Here is a 21,228-nt window from a genome sequence, read left to right on the forward strand (position 1 = left end):
GCGAGGAGTGCGACAGGGTGCGCGCCCGCCCCCCCTTGTAAGTAGGTAGGATCTATTGGCCGAAAAAAAGTTTGGCTTGAAGGATGACTTTCAGTAGATCGCAGTGAGGTAGCTGCTCTGCCACTTACAAAACCCTGAGCCTGAATTAGGTTGTCTGCGAATATTTTAGCACTGGGTTCCCCACGAACATTCGGTGTGCTAAACAGGTTTAGAGGTGGTGCCCATCTGTCCGCACTCCCGGCCAGTAACAACGGCACTTCTCGCCGACCGCATGAGGTGGCCGGTTACCCAAAGCCAACCAGTAATCCCTGGCTCGAGGGTATCACTGCGTTTAAGCGACTGATGACCTTGCGTGGGTAATGACTTCGCGTGTGTAATGACCTTGCGTGCGTTCAAGTTCAACAGTGGGCGTGACAGGGAATGAGGAATGGTGCAGCTGGCTCATATCATTTCATATCGCCAAATCATATCGTTTCCTCGCGGCCCGGTAGCACATGCTTTGCGGCCCAGTGGTTGGGGACCACTGCTCTAGGTGTTGCTGAAGACTGCCTCTCCATTTGTTGCGGTCATCTGCTGTATCCTCCCAGCACTCTGTGTTGATTTTTAAGGCTTTCATGTTGCGCTTGCAGAGGTCCTTGAAGCAAAGCTGGGGTCTACCAACATTGCTCTTGCCTGTTGCTAGTCCCCCATAGAGGATGTCCTTTGGCAGTCTACCATCCTTCATACGATGGACGTGGCACAGCCAGCGCAGTCTGCGTAGTCTTAAAAGCATGAACATTGTGGGAAGTCCAGCGCGCGAGAGAACAGAGTTTGGGACTTTGTCTCTCCAGGTGATGCCGAGGATGCAGTGAAGGCTGCACAGGTGAAAACTATTGAGTTTCCTCTCCTGCTTGGAGTAGATGGTCCAAATCTCGCTACCATACAGGAGGGTGCTGATAACGCATGCATTGTACACAGCAGTCTTGGTCTTTGTGGCGAGTTTCGGATTCTCCCAGACCCACGAGGAGAGTCGAGCAAGAATCGATACTGCTTTGCTGATACGCCTATTGATTTCAGCATCAAGTTAGAGAGTGTCACTAATGGTCGACCACAAGTCTGTGAACTCATGGACCACTTCTAGATTGTAATTGTCAATGGTAATGACTGGTGTCTCCACTACGTTCTGGGCAAGGACATTTGTTTTCTTTAGGTTGATGGTAAGCCCTAAATCCTTGCATGCCTTAGAAAAACGGTCCATGAGAGTTTGTAGTTGCTGTTTGGAGTGCAAGGTTAAGCAGCGTCATTGGCAAAGGGTATGTCACGTATTAAGATCTTTCGCACCTTTGTTCTTGCTCTCAGGTACGCAGGGTTGAACAGCCACCCATCAGACCTGGTGTGCATGTAGATGCCTTCTGTCAACATCCCAAACGCGTCCTTCAATAGCAGAGAGAAGATGCCAAATAATGTTGGGGCCAACACGCATCCTTGTTTGACTCCACTACAAATAGCGAAGGGTTCTGATGAGCTGCCATCGTACTGAACAGTAGCCCTCATGTCATCATGGAATGACTTGATGATACTTCGGAGCTTCAGGGAACAGCCGATCTTAAGGAGAATCTGAAGGAGTCCATCCCTGCTGACAAGGTCGAATGCCTTGGTCAAGTCGAAGAAAGCGACATAGAGGAGTTTCTGTTGTTCCCTGCACTTCTCCTGGAGTTGACGGAGTGAGAAAATCATGTCGACAGTTGACCTCCTTGCATGAAAACCACATGAAACTCAGAGTAGACCTGTTCTGCCAGAGTTTGTAGACGTGCCAGAGTTCCACAAGTAAAGACTTTGCTGCCAATGCTCAGGAGGGAGATACCTCTGTAGTTGTTGCAGTTGCTCCTATCACCCTTGTTCTTGTACAAAATGACAAATTGGGAGTCATGCATATCCTGTGGTACGGCTCCCTCCCTCCAGCATTAACAGAGGACCTCGTGTAAAGGTTGGAGGAGTGAGCTCTTGCAGTGTTTGATCAGGTCTGGAGGAATCCCATCATTGCCAGGAGCTTTCCCTGGGGCCAGACTGTCAATTGCCTTGCTGAGATCCTCAATGGTTGGTTCAGAGTCGAGTTTATCCATGACTGGTAGACAATCGATGGCATCAATGGCTGAGCTAACAACAACATTTTCCCTCGAGTAGAGCTCAGAGTAGTGTTCTACCCAGCGTTCCATCTGCTTGCTTTTATTGGTGATTATTTCACTGCTGGATGACTTCAAGGGTGCTGGTTTGATCTGCAATGGGCCAAGGGCCTTCTTGATACCATCATACATTGATCTGATGTTGCCTGTCACAGCTGCTGTCTGAATGTCCTCACTGAACTGGAGCCAGTACTCATTTGTGCACTGCCTTGCAGTCTGTTGCACTTTGCTTCTAGCAGCTCAAAGTGCCTGGAGTGTTGGGTCGGATGGAGAGCTCTTGTACTCTGTGAGAACTGCACGCTTGGTTTTGATGACAGGAGTCACGATGTTGGACTTTGCCTCAAACCAGTCACTGCTCTTTGTGATCTTTCTTCCAAAGATGGAGAGTGCTGATTCGCGGATGGTGTCACGAAGGTATGACCACTGTTCTGTTGCAGTATCTCCTCGTGAGGAGGTAGTCATAGCACCTTGTACTGACTTGGCAAACTGGTCAACCTTTTCTGATTGTTTCATCTCTGTTGTGTTGATGCGAGGTTTTCCAGTTTGTTTGGAGTGGTGGATTTTCTTCGGATGTAGTTTGATCTTGCAGCATACTAAAGCATGATCCATATCGCAGTCTGTTCTGTGGTATGAGCGGGTGATTAGTACAGAGCTGACAAAAGAGCCCCTGGTGATGATCATGTCTAGTTGGTGCCAGTGTTTGTTGCCATGAGACCTTGTACTGCGACTTCGTCTGAAAGTAGGAGTTAGTTACACACAGGCCATGATAGGAGCAGAACTCCAGGAGATACTGTCCATTGTCATTTATTTTGCCAATTCCAAAGTGGCCAGGACAAGATGGCCAGGAATCGTTATCAGCTCCTACTCTGGCACACTGATGAGAGATACTGGGCCATGACTGGTGTGTAGGCAGAGAGTCATAAGTTGTTATGATCCATTTTCTAGTGGCTCCACCATTTGCAACAAGCAGTTCCTAACAGCAAAACCCACTCCATGCTCACGGGGCTCGTCTTGGTTCTTTCCCTGCCAGAAAAATGTGTAGTCCCCACCAAATGTCCTTCTTGTAGGGTAGCTATATCTACCTCGAGCCTTAGTAGCTCATTGTTAATGACCGCTGTTTTTCATGCATCTTCGATATCCTTGAGGTTTGCGTCAAGTCCAGTTATCATTCCAACTTGAGGGGTGTTGTCTCATTCAATTTGTTTTCTTTCTTGTCTGGTGCAGTAGTTACAGTCAGCTCTTTGTGGAATAATCCATTATCCCCATGCACCCAATGAAGAAGACTGACTGTGGTGGGACAACACCTTATGTGCTGGGGGCTGTCCAGCTTGACGCGGGCGGTAGCTGTCCAGTGAAACACAATGGTCTCTCCCACCACAAGAAAATTAATCTCAGGTGTGTCACCATCTACAAACACTGAGATTAATTTTCTTGTGGGCATTCACAAAAAACACAAATAATAGAATCAATGAAAGACTGCCCTCAATAGGCCAATCAATGTGGAAAAGACAGTAAACTGTGCAAACACAAAAAGAAATAAATCAGTAGTAAATATTGAGAACACGAGATGAAGAGTTCTTGAAAATGAGTCCATTGGTTATGGGAACAGTTCATTGATAGGGTGAATGAAGTTGAAGTTATACCCTCTGGATCAAGAGTTTGATAATTGAGTAATAACTATTCCTGAACCTGGTGGCATGGTTCCTGGGGCTCCTTCGTTCTGATGGCAGCAAGGAGAGAGCATGACCTGCATGGTGGGGGTCCTTGATGACGGATGCAGATTTCCTGCGACAGTGCTCCGTGTCAATGCACACAATGGTGGCTCATCAATCAACCCAAAATGTTAACCCTGTTTTTCTTTCCAGAGATTATGCTTTGGCCCATATATTATCGTTCTTTTTACTGCAGGATTTTGGTTTTCATCATATGTACTATTTTGCTTTAATTCTCCTCCCTCACCAGTTCAGATCAGGAATTCCACACAGGTTAACTGTACAATCCAGGGGTTTGTGGGAGGATGTACAAACTCCTTACAGACGACTTTGGAATTAAATTCCTAACTCCAACACCCTGAGCTGTAATTGTGTCGCATTAATTGCTAAGCTACCGTAGCGCCTTCAATGTTAAACTCCATCTTTGTCTGCTTTGTAGCAATAGATCCACAGAAAAACAAAATCCTACTAATAATAAGTAGCGGATACTTGAGGCACAATTAATCCAATAGCTAAACTTCATGAAATATATGGTTCTACTCCCAATCTTTTAAACTATTTTGGTAACTAGCATTTGAACATTAGGTAGCAAGGGGAAGGAAATCCTAATTTGTCCAAAACTTTATTATAGTGTCCAAAATTAATCACCGTCTGTTTTGATGTCTAATTTCTACAGGAATCTATTAAGTCGTCAGAGAGATTGGGCTGAATTTTTACTTCAATAAATGTGACTGCTTGGTTGTGCAACAGTTGGAATTTTCCATCAAACATTCTAAATTCCTCACAAAGTTCAGAAGACAGTTGCCTGGCTTTCTGAAATGTGGCCTGCTTTTAGTCATTTGTATAATCCATTCCAAAATTGTAACAGTAAATTGCAAATATTCCAAAATTGTTGAAAAACACTGGACTCAAAGAAAATACTCTACAGCCTTAATCCTCATTTTATTATATTCATAATGTACAACCTGACTTGCAAAGGGAATTAAATAATGTGGTCAAAAGGAACATCTGTTAGACATACTAAGTTGTAAAAATTGATAATGCTGCACAAATCTCTTAAATTTACCACAATATAGAGTTAAAAGTTAATGAACAGCAAGATCAGTACAATAGCAACACATTCGATTGGATTTCTCTTTTACAATCAACAAAACAGTTCTCACATTCAAAACCAAAACACAACTTCTGAAACAAAGTAGAAAGTAGTGAATACATTTAGCAGCTGTGTATTGAGAAACAAAGTTAACAGAAAAGGTCATTAACCATGTCACATTGTAAATAAATGTGGTTGTAAACAGATATGACTCAACAGCAGCAATGAGGAAGGCTTTAGTGACTAAAGTTTAGTCCTTCTCACATTTACCCCATTATCACTTCTTCTCTAGTCCTGGCCCAGAACCATGTCAAAACTATGGACTGATGATGGGTGTAGAAGCTTAGCTCCAGGGGCAGCTATTACTCTCTGGCATTCAAGTATGAAATCACAGACCTAGAACAGTAATTTTTATTTGTAGACTACTTCAAACACATCAAAAGAGGTGTAACTAAACCAAAAAGATATGGATCCATAGAGGAGACAACTGAATAGGTGAAGTACTTAATCATTGTGATAAATTTAAGGAAACAACTTCAAATGGAAACAAATGTGGATGGATGAATAGGTTTAAACAAAGAAAGTTTAAAGATAAAAGCCCAGGTAGCTGAAGGCAAATCTCAATTTCACCTACATACACAAAATACTTTATAACACGAGTTACTCGGCAGAAAAGAAGAAACCTGGGTTGATTTAGTGTTCGCTGTTGAGAAGCATTGGAAAATATGCTTCTGTTTCTGAAACTCAGTTCACAACCAATTGAATCAGTGCAGAACAGAAATTAACATAACACGACTACCTACCAATGGCTTAGTTGCATTATCTTTAACAACTGAGACATTAGAGAACCTTATGGTTAACCAACAGATTTTGTCAATGGTACTACTTCTGGACTAATGACCCTGATACCTGGATTAACAATTCAGGATACACAAATTTAATTGCCCACGACCTTTTTTGGTATCTCTATTGGTATCAACAAAATCTCCTATATAGCCACTGTTAATGTCCATATTTGATCTGCCCTATAAGTACAGTAGCACTAATTCCATACTGGGACAACTTGCTATTGTGCCTTTTAAATATTTTCAGCTGAACATCAAGTTCAAAGTACTTCACCTGGGGCAGTTCAAGAAGGTAGCTCACCAGCACCTTTACAGGGTAACTTGGGATAAGCAGACCTTGACAAGAAATTAATGGGAACTTTAAAAAAGCTGGTCAAAGGAGCCATATCCCTGATTCTTCCACAAGTTATATTATATCATAATAGAAAATAAATAGGAGTTGAACAGGACCGCTGCTGTGTTCAAAACAAAACACTGACATTAGCCCTGCAGTGCTGGACAAAATTAAAGAATGGGTTCCAACACCTATCATAGATGGCGAACCTATGACACACGTGGTACGCAGTTCCGGCCCAGTTCTTTAAACCCCACCCATAATAAGAAGATACATAATGATTATATCTTTACTGCCAAATGACTTTTTTTTAAAAAAAAAAGCAATCCAAGAGCGGTGAGATGTTTGCACAGGAAACGTTACACACCAGCTTGACACAAACGAGATGGATGCAAGAACATGTGTTGGATGATACATTTTGAAATCCATGCAGATATGCTGTATGTACACCTTAGTATTTGTAAAAGGTAACTGTAACAGTAACTACTTAAAATGCTGTGTTTTTAATTGACTTTAAAAGATTAATTTTAATAATTTCAATAGGTTTTCTAAAATACTTCATTTATTTCAATATGTCTCATATTTTTAGTAACAGTAAATAAGCAACAGGACATCCTTTTCCTTTAAGACAGATGTTGGTAATTATTGTTACTAATTCATTTATCAATGATCTCTTCTCAAATTTACTATGGCAGCAAAGAGATTTTTTTAAAAAAAATAGATCACCAGTTTGGACACATTCATTGTTCTGGCTTCTAGAGGCTCAGAATACGTTTAGTGTGCATTCCATTTTGTATGACCATCAGTTCCTGTATGTAAACTATTTTTTTATATATATAATTCAACTCTTTTGTTCTTTTATATTGTTAAATTTCATTTAAAATGTTAATCTTTCTTCTCTGTATCATTCCAGCATGTTCTACATTTCTGATCTCTGAGAGTGGCTTTATTTCTCTTTTTCTTCATTTTAAATTATTAGTTTCTTTGAGTGTGAAATTGTCAGCCCAGTAGTGAACTAATTTAAACCATTTCAATCAGGACAGCAGAAAAAGCAAATTAAAAGTTTAATGCCATTTATTGTGCCAAGTGACAGTATTAAATGAAAATAAGCATGAACCAGGGAATGATGGAAAAGTCCAAACTTTTCCACTTATTCAAATCTATTACTTGTAAACTACTAATTTCCAAAGGCAACAACCTGCAAATTCCACCATGAGTTCACTGTAATTCCTTCAAAGTTGAAGCACACTAGGTTTGACATTTCCCCTGTGAATACATCATAAGCTTTTCATCTATCCCCTCAACCTGCTTCTCCACTGCCCCTCACCGGGGCATATGGCAAACTAACTGAAGACAAAAGCAATGTTTTTGAAATCTGTTTGATAAGAAGTGAAATCTGCAGGTGTTAAGAGAAAGAAATTAATTCTTGAAGAGTAAATGACAGCTTTTAATAACCTGGAGACCTTTGCCTACTAGTTTCAACTGCAGAACTCTGATATCCATTACAAAAAAGGGATCAGATTACTGCAGATATTGTAACCTAAAGGCATTTGTGACGGCAGATTTCTATTACATTTTCTGGTTTAAATGCGCTATTTTATCTATTGTTTATCAACAGATTATATGCCCCTCAGCCTACAATGTTGTGCTGATCTTTTAACCTACTTCAAGATCAGCCTAATTCTTCCTTCCTGCCATCATCCATTTTTCTATCATCCATGTGCCCAAGAGTCTCTTAAATGCCTGTAGCACCATCCTCCCACCACTCTCTGCGTTAAAAAAACATACCTCCTACTTTCCCTTACAACCTTCAATTTTACCAATCATCTTTAAAATTATGCCCTCTCATGTTAGCCCTTCCCATCCTGAGAAAAGGGCACTGGGTGTCCACTTTATCAATGCCACTTCTCTTATACACCTCTACTAAATCATCTGTTATCCTCCAAAGAAAAAAGCCCTAGCTTTTCCTCATAAGACACGCTCTCAAAAGCAGTCAGAATCCTGGTAAATATCCTCTGTACCCTCTCTAAAGCTCCCACATCCTTCCTACAAGGTGCCTAAAACTGAACACAAGTATGATCTATACAGAGTTTTATAGAGCTGCAAAAATACCTCCCGGCTCTTGAACTTAATCCCCTGAGTAAAGAAGACCATCATACCATATGTTTTCTTAACCACCTTATCAACATGCACTTCAAAGGATCTATGGATCCCTCTGTTCCTCCGCACCAAGAATCCTGGCATTAACCCTGTACTCTACCTTCAAGTTTGACATTCCAAAGCTCTTCACTTCACACTGTTTCAGACTGAATACCATCTACCCTTTTTTAGCCCAACTCTGCATCCTGTCAATGTCCCGTAGTAACCTATGACAACCTTCAACAGAATCCACAACACTACCAACTTTTACATCATCTGCAAACTTACTCACCCACACTTCCACTTCTTCATCCAAACTATTTATTAAAATTAACAACAACGAGGGGTCCTACAACAGATCCCTGCACAAGCACAACTGGTCACCTATCTCCAGGCAAAATATGCTCCATCTACTACTACCCTGTCTTCAGTAGACAAGCCAATTCTGAATCCACAGTCAAATTTCCCTGGATCCCATGCCTCCTGACTTCCTGTGTAGGCCTACCAAGGGGAATATTGTCAAACCCCTTACTAAAATCAATATACACTTCCTCAAAGAATTCAAATCAGGCTTATGAGGCACAATCTGCCCCTCACAAAGACATGCTGACAAATCCTAATCAGACTGTGCATCTACAAAGGCTTTTAAGTCTGTCTCTATGAATCAGTGGCTTATAATTCCTAGTGTTATCCGAATAAAGGAACAACATTTGTCAGCCTCCAGTCTTCTGGTACTATTCCTCTTGGCCATTGAGCACACAAAGATCACCACAACCTCTTCCCTCACTTCCCATAGTATCCTAAGGTACATCTCATTTGGCCCTAAGGACTTACCTTATTAAATATTTTAATACCACAATATTTTGTAGAGTATTAATAAAACTCAGCAAGCAGAGTTTCTGATCTTAAAGTATGTACATTACTGGAAACAAAGCAATTTCAGATCAAAAAAGCATCAGCCTAACTTGCAAAATGTGGTTTATTTATAAATCATGCAGCATCTTATTTCCTGTTCACAATATTGTCCCCTATAGTATTCGTCAACCAGTGTGACACAGCAATGCACAGGCAACAATCTCCAAATCTATTAACAGTTTGTAATTTCTACAAAGGCATCAAAAGAAGAACTGTGTCATATATTAAAAGAGTCGTGGGGCCTGATCGTAAACTCATATTAACAAAGAATTTATATGAGAATGGTGGGTAATGATCAAATTGGACCCATCTGTGGAGCCTAACAGTTAAATAGCAAGGCACCATTAACACATAAGCCACAGCTATTTACACAAGGAGCAGCAAGCATTAGACATCTAATAAAATAATCAGGATAAACAAACCCCTGCTTGCATCAGAAGAAAGGGATGCAGAATATCAAATGGAGATTCAGTTGGGAATAACACAGCCAACTGTGTTATAAAATCATAACTGTGTGCAAAATGACTCTTAACTCTAAAACCTAATTATTAGGCAAGGTTTTTCAGAAGCTTTCTGAAGATATTGCCATCTACAACAGTATGAAATTCTTCATATAATATAGCCATATAACAATTACAGCACGGAAACAAGCCATCTTGACCCTTCTAGTCCGTGCCAAACGCTTACTCTCACCTAGTCCCACCTACCTGCACTCAGCCCATAACCTTCCATTCCTTTCCTGTCCATATACCTATCCAATTTTTTTTAAAATTACAATATCGAACCTGCCTCTACCAATTCTACTGGAAGCTCGTTTCACACAGCTACCACTCTCTGAGTAAAGAAGTTCCCCCTCATTGTACCCCTAAACTTTTGCCCCTTAACTCTCAACTCATATCCTCTTGTTTGAATCTCCCCTATTCTCAATGGAAAAAGCCTATCCACGTCAACTCGATCTATCCCCCTCATAATTTTAAATACCTCTATCAAGTCCCCCCTCAACCTTCTATGCTCCAAAGAATAAAGACCTAACTTGCTCAATCTTTCCCTGTAACTTAGGTGCTGAAACCCAGGTAACATTCTAGTAAATCTCCTCTGTACTCTCTCTACTTTGTTGACATCTTTCCTATAATTCGGTGACCAGAACTATACACAATACTCCAAATTTGGCCTCACCAAAGCCTTGTACAATTTTAACATTACATCCCAACTCCTATACTCAATGCTCTGATTTATAAAGGCCAGCATACCAAAATCTTTCTTCACCATCCTATCCACATGAGATTCCACCTTCAGGGAACTATACACCAGTATCCCTCAATCACTCTGTTCTACTGCATTCCTCAATGCCCTACCATTTACCATCTATGTCCTATTTTGATTAGTCCTACCAAAATGTAGCACCTCACAGTTATCAGCATTAATCTCCATCTGCCATCTTTCAGCCCACTCTTCTAACTGGCCTAAATCTCTCTGCAAGTTTTGAAAACCTACTTCATTATCCACAACACCAGCTACCTTAGTATCATCTTAGGGTTAGAAACACTTTTTCCTGACATTGATAAGTTATAGTTATTTAGGACAATTTCAAACTTTAACACACAGCAGAGAAACAAATGGCAGATGAAATAGATGACAAAAAGATACAGAATGATGCAGATTGGCAGAGAACAGGAGGCCATGAGTTCTGAAATGAAAACAAGAAATTATAATAAATGTTTCTAAATCAATGCTTTCAGCACAACTATAATTGCACTTAATATCAGGTACTCTACTGTTTTTTTTAAAGACATGAAAATGCTGGAAGGGCATAAAAGATATACAAGAATGACTAAAGGAATGATATTTGACTGAAGGAATGACAGAGGGTAGTTCTGTTATAATGCATTTTCCAGAACGTGGATGGGATATAACATGATTGATGAATTAAGGAACACTATTTGTATTACATGGTGAGGAACTAAAGAACCACTTGGGAGTTGTTTTTAAAGTTGACAAGCAGAAAAAATGCTCTCAGTGGGAAAAATCCCACTTCCATTAACCTTCCAGCTGTAATCAGAAAACATTGCCTCTTAAGAACACAGATTGCTGGTTTCACTGCAGGAGGCCATTAGAAATTGACAAGGAATCACTTCTATTAATACATACCCAAGGATACTTTATTGAACAATGTACATCCTTTAGTATTTTTAGCTTGTATTTATTAATAACACTTTCTGAAAGTCCTTGCAGGGGTTATTACTTATTTATTGTGAGCTGAAACTCTCTAGGTCCTAACCCTACTTTTCCCATTGTAATGGGCACCTCAACTGCTGGCTCCCTTAGCTCATAACTGATCATTAATAGAGACAGCATAGAGTGGTATAGAATTAGATTGACAAAGTAGTTTAACATTGTGTGGAACTCCTAATAACCAGCCCTACACAGCAATTACTTTCAAACTTCCTAACAATGGAATGTTTGATCTCAAGTGCCATCTCAGAGGTCATCAAAAAATTAAATTGATATTTTGTGATGCTATCATTCACAATTGAATTGACATTATCAAAATTCTCTAAATTTCAAATGTAGTTGTTTCCAATGCACTTTGTGATGAACTGCAAATGAGTTGACAGGCTTTGAATTAACCATAAACTTGTTAATGGGTTAATGGTAGTTCAATGGGAATCTTTAATCCCATTTAGACTCTATTCCAAAGTGGCACAAGAATTAAAGGAAACTGTTTATTATATATGGGCATGACTGGAATGGCTAATAGTATGGGCATGGCTAGTAGTGGAAGCCATTAAAATGGAAGAGACAACATAAAGGCTTGGAAATAACAGTGAGATATATAGCCTTTTAGCCTACCAGGCAGCTTCTGTCATCTTCAATGAAGAGGAACGTATAATGGAGTTTAGAATTAAATGCTTATAGCCTTGGTTTATTTCAATCTTTCTTTCAAATAGTTAAATGTAGCTTCAAGATTTTAAGAATACTTCAGCTTTTTGCTCAAAAATAAGAATACTCACTGTACTGAAGAACATGGAAGCTACTGTTAGGAAACTGCAGTACAAAGCCAGATCTGCACTTATTTCAAACAACTAAGAATTCAACACACAATGAAAGCTGGTGGGAAATGGATGGGAAGTGGGGAAGGAGTGAAAAGATGAGAAGGGCAAAGTAAAATAAAATGTTCTGCTCGACTGCTATATCGATAACTAATTGGCAACTGAGTACCCATTACTCCACAAGACAAGGACCAAAATGGATAATGATCTCTACATCAAGACTGCTGGATGCCATCATTCTTTAAGTTCATGGATAAGAAGTCACAGTCCCTAATGCCCATTGAGCCAATTAATGCCTCTAAGGAAAAGAGAAGTTTATGGAAAGGAAAGGTCAACACAATTTAATCTTTCAAATACATGCTAAATGCAGTTATATAAACTGTGTGCTGAGAATTTCAATGTAAGAATCAGCAGCTTTGCTTCATTGGTGGCATCCCTACTTCCAAGTCTAGAGATCAGAGGATAAGGATCCACTACATAATCAAAGAAAACTGTCTAGGATGAATCTAGCATGACCACAGGACAAGACATAAAACCGAAGCCAATCTGCTGTCTGAGGTGGATGAAAAGATGCCACTAATCAAAGGACAACAAAGGAACTCGCTGAAACTTTATCCTCCAATCAATATAACTGGCCACTGACAGTTGCACAGCTCTATGGGAAATAACTAAATTTCCCCAGTAAAATAATACACACACCATTAATACTTCACCAGGCAAATACAACTTTACTAACTCTTGAAGATGTGGAATAAACCATACAAATACAAATCTTTTTGAAAAGAAAGTAATTGGGAAGGGAAGAGAAAGATTTTTTCCTTTATCTCCAGAGGCGTTTTGTAAAATTTCTCCACTTTTCTTGAACCGAGTAAAAAAAAATCAACGTGGGTTTAAAAAAGTGAGAAGTCACGCCATATGAGACACCAACCTTGTTCATTCTGGCGCAAAGCAATGCTCAACTCACAGCTAACTGCCAGCAGCTTGGCTGCGTGTCAGCTATAATGCATAAATCTATTTGCTTTCTGAATCATAACCAGCCAAACCAAGACACAACAAGCTTCTTGTTCTACCTCATTATAGATGATATAAACCAACATTCAGGACTATGCAACTAATTCAACTGGCAGTGCAGCAATTGGACTTGCTTTGAACATTCTTACATCAGTAGATAGTTGGAAAGAGGGACGAGAGGATGTAGGATTATGAACAATGCCTGTGGACCAATAATAGCAGCCTTTCACACAAGGCAGCACATTTATAAGTTGGCATGGGTTCAAATACCCATCAACCAGATTACTGGAGTTTGAGAGATTTCACACCACTGTCTTCCACTCAATGAATTAGTCAATGCAGTCAAACAGCTCTAGCCATAAAGTCTCATGATATGAAATCAGAATTTTTTTCCAAACACATTAATTAAGAATTCAATGCCCTCAGCTTTTTAAAATTTAATTAAGCAAAGACAAATTTTGGCAACTAAAATGGGCTAGCATGTAAACAAAACCAATCCTCTATTGCTGCATTTTATTTTGACATTTGAAAATCTTCAACAAATTTAATTCAGACTACATTTAATCAGGAAACAGCTGTGCGAACTGGATACAACAAAGCCAAGAGGACCAGACAGCATTTAAAAACAAGAAAAAAATCTGCAGGTGCTGGAAATCCAAACAACATACACAAAATGCTGCAGGAACACAGTATCTATGGAAAACAGTAAACTGTTGATGTTTCTGTCGGAGATCCTGCCTGGCCTGCTGAGTTCCTCCAGTATTTTGTGTGTGTTGCTCAGACAACATTTAAGCTGTTTTGTTCTCCATTAATGCCTCTAACTAAATTATTCTAACAGCTACAACAATAGCAACTTCCCAACAAGGTGGAAAACTGCCCTTGTTCTGTCCTAATCACAAAAAACAGGACAAATTCAATTATCTTCCCATCAGCTTACTTTCAATTATAAAGTAATGTGATGCAAGGTGTCACTAACAGAAGTATCAATGATAACTGCCAATGATAATCTGCTTGCTCATTGATGCAGAGTTTGGATTTCAACATGATCATTTCTGTCTAGACCCACCTTGGCCCAAATATGGACAAAAGCACAGAATTCTGGAGTGAGATGATACTTTCAGAATCCAGCTTGAAGGTAGCATTTGATTGAAAGTGGCATTGAGGGGCCCTGGTACTGAAGTTAATCTATATCGAGAGGGTTTTAGTCCAGTGGTGAAGTCACATTCATACAAGCCCTTTCATCTACTCTTATTCGCTACAACCTGGCTATCAAAGTTTCCTTTACCAATTCCTGTCCTTTTGTACCATGCTTTTAATTTCTGATCTTCCCAAGCGTACACACTCAACCTCATAAATCATCCAAAATATCTTCTGTTCAAGAGAACTATGATAGAAATACAAGGTACTGTGGTCTATTCAATTCTTTGATTTTATATTGGTATGATACTTCGACAAGGACTAAAGGAAATAAAGAGACTTCTATTTTGGCTGAAAGAAAACAGAAAATACTGGAGATACTCAGAAAAATCAGGCAGCTTCTGTGAAGAGAGTAACAATCTTAGCATTTCAGGTCAATAATTCCAGTATTTTCTATCCATATTTCGATTTAAACCATTTGCAGTTTTTTTTTGCTTTTCAATAAAAAGTGATCAAGCTTCAATATCTGCAAATTCCATCCCTATCTTGGCAAAAAGACTGAAAAAAATAATCAACAGCTTCATTAAGGGATCAATACTGATGCTATTCTATTCTCAACATTTACACAGTGGATATGCCTTGACTACATCCCAGTACATACACCAATGCTGGCAAATTTGTGCTGTTAACAACAGCACCAGTCTAAGACACAGAAAGCAAGTAAAATGCTCATGTGACTTGCACCTATTGAAATAACTATTTCCAAACATGGTGCTTGTCGCCCGACCCAAATAAAGCAGCAGAGTCAACATTCTACCTGAATGCAAAGCACATCGAGAAAGAACTCGAGTTCCCATCTGCCCTCAAATCAACATCTAAATACACGGGGGACATCCCAAATGAGCCTCTTATATACTGTTCCATTCCGAAATGAAAGAACAAAGGGAAAAACATGGTCCAGAATTTTTCTGATAAATCATGGGGAACTCAGCCAAATATTCCACATTGCAATACCCTGTTGCAGAAGACTTTTCTCTCCCACGGTTCTGCAGCTGACACACTAGCATCATAGATAAGCAGCTAAATGCCACGATGCAGTCTGATAGGGGGCCTTGAGCCCACTTTAATTGAGTGGCTAACTCTGCTGGCCAATATTTGCAAATTACTGCAATTCAAGATAGAAACGTTCTGAGCAACAGCAATCTTGCCATTCAAAAGACCAGATAAAATCCCAAAAATATTTGAAACAAAAGAGCAGCCTACACCTGTGTTGTAGGCATACACATTCTATCTAGACAAGAATAGTTCAACCAACAAATAGCCCATCACGAACCTTACTGTTGAAGAAAATGGACAGACCTTAACAGAATCTAAACAGACCTTGGATTATATGGCCACATGCTATACAAATCAAAGTTACCAAATATCTCAAAGGACAAAGTGCAACAATGGCTACAAGCCCTAAGTCATGGAACCTATCATATCAACCTGCTTATTAGAATCTGGTGCAAGAGGTACGTCATCTCTGTAACTAGTGACTGCATTTGCAGCCTGGATATCTCAGTGTAAGACTTTTCATGCCAAAGGATAAAAGATGATGTAAATTCTCACAAGATGTAAATTTCAAAGCCAGTTCATAGCTGTAACACTTTCAACCGAGATGACCTCCACCAGATATAACATGATGCACCAAAAGAATGGTTAAATTATTTAACAAGAGTCCCGATGAAGGGTCTTGGCCTGAAACATTGACTGTTTATTCCTCTCCATAGATGCTGCCTGATTGGATGAATAACTCCAGCATTTTGTGTGTATTACTCTGGATTTACAGCATCTGAAGAATTTCAAGTTTATAACACGATTTCCAAATGCATTTTGATTCCACCCACAGTATGTTCAGTTTCAAAATTCCATCCTCAGTGTTCTTCACAGGAAACTCAGCATTAGCTCCACCCAGCACGTACACTTTATAATCAACATAGTTAACCAGCAAATTTCTGCCAATTCTCTCAAAAGATTGCCAGAGCTCCCTAAAATGATTTTATTCACAGAAATAAACGCCTTCCTCATCCAGAATCCTGGCGCAAATCCCAGAAGCATAATACATTGCGTCAACTGGAACACTGGGGAAATACTTTAGCCAGGAATATTTTCACTTGTATATGGAGAAACAAGTTAATTTTCAAATGTAGATTTTAAGATCATTTATCTTTGTCCTGTCCTATCATGTGTTTCTGTTCTTTTCCATGCTCTAACAGCTGGAATTAATCAAAGGCTAACATCTAGCATGCTCACAGGTGTTGGATTCTTAAAAATTCTTTCGTTACTGAACTAAAGTTGCAAGAGGCAAATTATACTGAATATATAGGAATTTGCTTCAAATAAAATGCAGTTAAAATTTTGAGCTAAACTATGCACAATTTCCAACAATATGGGAAAATAGGACTACAAATAAAATGTATTATATACTTTGTGCAGTTGAATTATGCAACCTCCCCCCTCGATTTAATAACTAGAAGCAACCGATTCCTTCTCCCAATATTGCCCAGAATTTATGGAATGCAGTCAAAACTGTACTTGGTGTTCAGGATATGGCCTTCCTTTCATTGGAGTAACTAAATGCAGGTTGCTTTGCCGGGTATCTGTGCTCAGTCTGTAGGAGTGACCCTGAGCCTCTGGTTACCTTGCCATTTTAACATCATCCACTTCTTCTGAGCTTCACTCCCTCCAGCAATAGCACACTGTGGTTGCAATGGTTACCATCAATAGATGAACTTCAGAAACTGCCCAGGGTTTTTCTGAATCAGAATCAAGATTATTGCTGGTATATGTCATGAAACTTGCTGTTTAGTGACAGCTGTACAGCACAAGATATAAAAATTACTAAAAGTTACAGTAGATAACTAGTGCAAGAGACAACAGCAGTTCCAAATCCTGCTGTGTTACTCAACACAATATGCAGTCAATATTTTATTATCCTTCATTCTGAAGGGAACAAACACAATGATTATTGTGAAATAAGAAGTAGTGGTGGGTAGATTTAAGGCTATTGAAAAACAAAAAATAAAACTCTTTCTTATTCTGTGCTATGACGAATTTGATATCCATATCCCCCAATAACTAACCCTCAACAGATTAACTTAGATCTTGTACCCTTGGGGAAGGTTATATACGAGCTTGAAAGGGGAATGGAGGCTTGGCAGTAATATGAAGAGGGAGGAAAATGAAGCAACTGTGTTAATATTCTACCTGAACAGAAAGCATATTGGGAAAGAACTAGAGGCCCTGTTTGACCTCCTGTCAACAGCTGAATATGTTATGGGTGCTTCCCATATCTCTTGCAGTGTTCCCAGCCTAGAAATAAAGAAGAGGGAAACACTAGTATATCATGGAATACAGCTAAATATTCCACAATGCAATATTAACTCTTATACGCTTTGTTGCTGAATACTACTCTCTCGCATAGTCCTACAGCCGACATACAAAGTTCAAAGACGTGCACTTAAATCCATATCCAACTGACTCTGACAGGGAGCCTTGAGCCTGTAACTAACTATGCAGGCCCATATCTACCATTCAGTGCAATTCTACATAGAAAAGATAATCACAAGCAAAGGAAATCTCACAATTCAAAAAGCAAAGATGGAGACATAAAACACTTTGAAACAAACCGGTTGCACCACAAAATAGCAGCTAACATCTGTACTGTGGCAAAAAAACTTCAGTCCAGGTAAGAACAGTAGAATTCATTCAATTCAGACAACAAATAGCTCATCACTTACTCTTCAGTTAAAGAAAATTGACAGCCCTCAACAGAATTCATACAAGTCTTGACCATGGGCTAGCTACTGAACAAATGGAAGTTGCTAATTTGCTGTTTGTGGAACACATATGAACACATTCGGTACAATACCAAATGAATACTATACAACGTACTAAACAAAATCCCTTCAGTGAGCTACAAGATGAATTTTGCTGGTTTAGTCTCTTGAGTATTGTTCAGGGAGAAATTCTTAAGCATCCAAATCTTCTTCCTTCAAGCAACAAAGGGGGAGAAAACAAATCCTGATGCTCCTTAACTTCTTCCTGATGGCAGTTGTGGGAAGAGCATGACCTGGATGATGGACCTCGTGATTATAAAGCAGCATGAACAAACAAAGCACAGAAGTGCCATAACACAAGGGGATGCCATAATGTTAGTTTTAAAATAAAGATGCAGTGTGTGTGCATGTGCATTTAATGAGACAAATCTATGACAACTTCAGATGCCATACAGTGCACACATTAGGTCACTCACAGTACACAGCATTCCAGGAAAAAAAGTCTCAAACTATGTTCCGGAATCCTTTCAATTAATCTATCAAGCTAATTCATTCATTTTACACTTAAATCAAATGCTGCTTATATATAAAGGTCAAAAACACTTGTAGAAACAAATTGACAAATGACTGCCAGCAAAACGACAGGCAATAAATCAAGTTTATTAACTTCACAAAGCTTTCCTGAAGACACTGCTGACGTGGTTGGCAACAAAATCAATATAGTTAAAACAGTAACAATACAGTAAGTCAAATTTCAGAAGGATTCAGAATTTAACTGAACAGAGGGCAAATGTATTTGCAGTATACTTATGAATTTGACAAGGATTCATATTATAATCTTAAAGCTTATGCTTTACTTCTCTCTGAGAGGACAACAATAAACAGAACATTATAAATTTCTGTTCATAAACACTATACAGTGAAGGCTTTTAAATTCCTCAGAAGCAGTTTCTCCAGCTGTTTCATCTCTCAAATCCACTAACATAATAAAACACTTCCCACAGGAGCTGGTTAGCTCAACACCTTTATAATCAACCTTCACATGACAGCCTCAAAGTTCAGAAATGCCATTAGAACCAGGGAGGATATGATTGGATACAGCCTTCTTATAGGTAAAAACTGGTAGTTCACTGAACAAGGGGTTATGATACTATATTGTGTTGGTATCCTAGATGACCAGAGAACACAAATTAAACCACAATGAGACAAACTAAATTCAGTCTTTTTTAAAAAACATAGAAAAAAGAAATAGTTAAGTTTTAGGAGAAGTGCCTTTAAGTGGCTTTGAACCTGCCAGATTGTCGTTACAAATCTACCTAATGTGCCAAGTGCTGAGGAGGGTGGGGAGCGATGAATATATGTACACAGCATGTTATTACGGAAAAAAAGACGGCATTTTAACAGCTCTGGCCTAAATGAGACTATTTTTCAAATGAATGTGGCTGACTCATGTGTGGTAGCTATTTCATTAAACTACCACATCAGAAAAAAGCAGCATGGCATCAGCTTGTCAATAAATTTGCTCTTGCCCTTGATATTGACATCCTGAGAAAAATTAAGAAAAAAAACAGACACTAACAACAGGAGACCATCAATCAAAACTACTATTCGCCAGATTTGTGAATCCAATGTCCTTTATACATATACCTTTGATCATTTGGAGGTGTTGACAGAAATGGTGCTCAATCTATTACATGAAACCAGAATGATGTCATAGTTCATAAAAATTATAAAAAGCTATTTTCAAAGCATTTCCTATGTGATGTTTGAGATTTCCAAACCTCATAGGAAAAAACTATGAAATAGCCCAGTGTGGCAAGATTTTCAAATGTGATTTCTCACAACAGCAGTGCTTTCTGAATTCAAAACGAGCAGAAAGTTCCTTCAACAGAAAGTAGGAAGAAAGTTTTCCTTCCAGTTTTTAAAATACAGTTGGCCCTCCTTATCCACAAGGGATTGGTTCCGGGATCCGTGGTGGATACCAAAAAACACGGATGTTCAAGTCTCTTATTCAACCTTTATCAATGCGGTGGACCTTAGGACCCAGCGGAACCCCAAACCTTATTTAACCTGTCTCAGTGCAGCGGACATTAGGACCCAGCAGCGCAGGTGAAATGCCATCGGTCATTGGAAAAGCGTTAGGCTACAGTCGGTCAACAATCGGAACAATTTTAAAGGATAAAGTGAGAAAGGCCCTGCCCGCATGAAAGCTGCAATTATTACTAGGCAACACAGTGGTCTCGGCCCGAAACGTCGACATTGCTCCTCCCTATAGATGCTGCCTAGCCTGCTGTGTTCTACCAGCATTTTGTGTGTGCAGTGGTTTAATTATTGGGTTTTTAGGGTTTTGGGTTTTTGATCCTCCACATCAACCCAGCATCAAACTCAGGAACTTCCGTTCCCAAGCCCGGCGCTGAAACATACGTTTTTTAAGTGTTTTATATGCATAGAAAGGTAAAATATATACTATATACTAAGACAAACGTTTGACTAACTGACGCTAAATAACACTGGATGTACCTGTTCCGACTTACTTAGTAAGAAAACTTCCGGTTTTCTTTCGATTCCTGATCTATGATAACCTATGCACATCCTCCCGTATACTTTAAATCATCTCTAGATTACTTATAATACCTAATACAATGTAAATGCCATGTAAAATAGTTGTTATACTGCATTGTTTAGGGAATAATGACAAGAAAAAAAGTCTGTACATGCTTGAACAACAAGTACTGGAAGAGCACTTCCGGGTTTTCTCGATTCGTGGTTGGTTGAATTCGTGCATGCGGAACCCGCGGATAAGGAGGGCCGACTGTAATTTGCCATACTCCATGTTGTGCAACAGGAACTGAAAATATTAAAGGAATACAACATTTGTTCATCTAAGCATTTGCTGAGTAATCCAGCTACTTTTATGAAGTGCAATTTAAAAGCTATTACAAGCAAAGTATAAGTACTAAGTTTAAAAAAAATTTAACTGCAGTCAGTTCACCTTCTGCATATTACAAC

At 39.3% G+C, this 21,228-nt stretch overlaps 1 protein-coding gene across 4 annotated transcripts in view; it reads right to left on the reverse strand.

The window, feature by feature from the left end:
- raph1a (Ras association (RalGDS/AF-6) and pleckstrin homology domains 1a) overlaps window positions 1–21,228 on the reverse strand; it is a 205,865-nt gene that overhangs the window by 134,168 nt on the left and 50,469 nt on the right. The window lies entirely within an intron of this gene.

Source organism: Hemitrygon akajei, chromosome 5 (assembly GCF_048418815.1).
Source record: "Hemitrygon akajei chromosome 5, sHemAka1.3, whole genome shotgun sequence".
NCBI lineage: Eukaryota > Metazoa > Chordata > Chondrichthyes > Myliobatiformes > Dasyatidae > Hemitrygon > Hemitrygon akajei.